Here is a 3242-nt window from a genome sequence, read left to right as displayed (position 1 = left end):
CAATTTTCCATATACAGTATATAGTTCATTACGGCATATCATCTTTAATCTTGGGTTCCCCAGTCCTAAGCCAGTTTCTTGTTATGGACTTTTGGCTTGGGATCAGCTCCTCCACCAATATTTGTTTGCTGACCCATTCAATCCTTTGTTTGTTTCCCCAAAATAAGATACTTTAAATTTATCATTCATGAAAAAATGTGTGATATTTTTCAGCCATACTCTTTCCAAGAGAGAAAGCTAGTTGCTTTCCATTGTTAGCAGGGAAAGAAACATGTATATAGTGGTACTTGTATAATGTGGAAACAATTGGGATATCTGATGGTGAAGTAAAGCACTAGAAAATGATTTCAATAGAGGGTACACGAACAGAGACATAGTTCCTTAAAATTAGCTACATTAGTGGTTGAATTGGTCATCTTCAGTGGCCTTTTTCTGTGCCAGTTCTCGGGATGGTTTCTCCAGCTTATCAAGAGTGATCCATTTCATTGGCCAAAGTTCCTTTTCCAATTTTACTTGCTTAAAAGGTGACATATCACGCTTTTTTCATCAATATATATTGGTCTAAGAGGTCCCCAAAACATGTCTTTAAAGTTTATGCTCAAAAAAACACTTTGAAATCAGATTTTGACATGCCTGAAAAGCCCTCTTCTTCAGTCCTCATCAGAACACTCTGTTTTCCCTCTGACCACGCCCCCTCAGGAAGTGGATGTGCCCTTGGCTCTCCAGCACGTTGATCTAATGTTTACATGTTGGCTGAATATACACGGCTGCTCAGAGATCACGTTACTTCAACCCTCTGAATCTGATCCAGAATCTGATCCTGACGGAGAGTCGCCTGTAGCAGGACCTTTCTGAACGATTGGTCACAGATTTAGTGTTTCTTGTTGTTTTATTTGTCAGTATGTCGACGTGTGTCTTGGTACACAGCTACGAACATGTAGCTATGTGGCTATGCTAACTAGCGCTAGCACTTATCCATGATAAATAAAAATCATCCACTAGATCTTCAAATCTGCAGACGTGGGGAGTAAAACCGACCTCTGCCAGAAAGGCAGCAGGACCTTTCTGAACCACTGGTCACAGATTTAGTGTTTCTTGTTGTTTTATTTGTCAGTATGTCGAGCTATGTTGAGCTTATCCCAGTTAACAAACTGAGTTTTTGGTAAGATAGAAACAGATATTACAGGTGGTGGTATGTATCTTTTCACCACACTTTTCACCCCAATAGGTAGTTGGACCATCAGTCATTATCTTTCAACACATTGGTATTGGTCTGTCAATAATTACTCTGATATAACTTTTATAGGTTTTTAGCTATGTTTATACCCAGAAATAGAGGTTTTAGCTAAATTTTGTTTGGTGAGTCTGTTTGAGATAATCAAGGTACTGTCATGCATCCAGATTAGTTAGGATTCTTTATTTAAATCCCTTGTGATTCTTGTTTTATTTTGTTACTTACCCTTGTCTCTGTTTCAGGTCAAATGACTTCCTGCTTCCCTGTGTTTCCCGCTCTCCTGGTTACCCCAATGTGTTGCACCTGTGTCTCATTAACTCCACTCCCAGTGTGTACCTAAGCTCACTCTCCCCTTCCTTCTGTGCCAGTTCATCTTGTACCCTCATTTCAACATCCCAGCATTGTTCTGCTTGTGTCTGCCCTAGAGTTGTGACTTGTTTTGTATTTTGGGCTTTGCCTCTTGCTCTGTGATTAGGAAACCTTTGCCTGAACAGTTTGATCTCCTGTGTACAGACCTTTGGCTTGATTAAACAAACTTTGAACATTGGAACTGTCTGTTGAGTTTTGCATTTGGGTCCAATTCTTGGTTCAGTGTTACAGGTACAAATCTTATAGTCAATGTTTAAAACACTGGCCTGAATTGTGGCTGTGTTCTTTGTCTTTTTGCAGTTTGGGGAGTAGTGTAACTCTTAATGTATACTGAGTCAATGCTCAGGCCCTCAGGGGACCATTTACCCACTTTTCCCCCACAGAAACATTTCAGACAAGACTGCAAGATGATGGTGGCTACCTCACATCTAATGCATCATATGGATGCAGTGAGGTTAATAAAATACAAAGCGCTGTCTGACAAAACTATTTACTGTCACTCCCTGGCTTCCACTTTTTTCATGACTAAGGTTTTTGCTTTTAAGGGACATAGTGTAGGTTTGGAAATGTATGCTAAGTGTGCCAAAAAAAAACACATTATTATCTGTCATGTAAATGTAATGTAAAATGTGATTGCGTATGTATGTATTTATATGTATTCCATACCACACATCAATATCAACCGAACTGAGGCTAATAAAGGCAGTTTCACACTGGCAACATTTTTTCTGACTATATAGCAATTTAGCGGAACAGTTCAATTCCCGTGAGCGCAATACTTCCCCCTCACACATCAGTCATCTTGAGATTCATCCAATATAAGAAACTGTTTGTAAGGAGGAAATACAATCTCAGCCTGAGAATTGTACTCACCCAGGAGAGCAAGTCATCTCCTATCTGATCAATTACTGAAGACTCATTCCTCTTCTGAACAGCTGCCATTTGCTCCAGTATTGAAACTGAAATTCAAAGGAGAGGAACCAACGGACAGTCGGCATGCGTGTGTGCATGTGCCTTTACAAAAAAGATAAAAAAATATGATTGGTAAGAGATGCAAATGTGAGGGTGCTGTGGGGACACACAGTTTAGTTTGATAGTTTTCTCTTCCTTGTGTTGTTGTTCATCTATTACCTGAAACATTTTTCACTTCCTCACTTCAATAGTTTTTTTAAAGTGACTTAATGGTTCAAGAGCAGTCCTGTTCCGAAAAGGATGACTGGTGGATTTCAGGATGTGTTATTGTGCAAACCATGTAGCTGTAGAATCTCCTCCAGGTTGGTTCAGATGTTTTTGATGTCAGCAGGAGGTAAGATGGCCTATTTGGAGAGATTCTGGTATCAATCTTGGTCCAAAACTTTCAGCATACGAATGTGTGCTCTCTCAGCATGTGCCCTTGTCGGCCACAAGGGCAGGCAATCTGCAACAGCCTAAATGAGGAGATATGAGTTGCACCTGCTTAAGTGGTGCAAATTCTAAACACATGATGATGATTGAGCATTTATCACCAACCTATATGACATTCATTTTACTTCTGAAATCCCTGATGCTGACATGGCATATCTCAAAGAATGTACTCACCATAGTGAAAAACATGCACCTCTAAAAAAAGGCCCAAATAAATGACACGTCTCATCTTTGA

The 3242-nt window shown here is 39.8% G+C and overlaps 1 long non-coding RNA gene across 1 annotated transcript; it reads left to right on the top strand.

Annotated features, from left to right (window-relative positions):
- Positions 1-1180: 1180 nt before the first annotated feature.
- On the top strand, positions 1181-1781 carry LOC117825567. The gene is made up of 2 exons (XR_004633868.1): positions 1181-1383; positions 1477-1781. It is a non-coding gene; the product is annotated as an uncharacterized LOC117825567 (long non-coding RNA).
- Positions 1782-3242: the final 1461 nt, after the last annotated feature.

This window comes from Notolabrus celidotus, chromosome 14, assembly GCF_009762535.1.
Source record: "Notolabrus celidotus isolate fNotCel1 chromosome 14, fNotCel1.pri, whole genome shotgun sequence".
NCBI classification, from domain to species: domain Eukaryota; kingdom Metazoa; phylum Chordata; class Actinopteri; order Labriformes; family Labridae; genus Notolabrus; species Notolabrus celidotus.
Note: the sequence above shows the minus strand (reverse complement) of the source record. Positions and strands in the feature narration are given on the sequence as shown.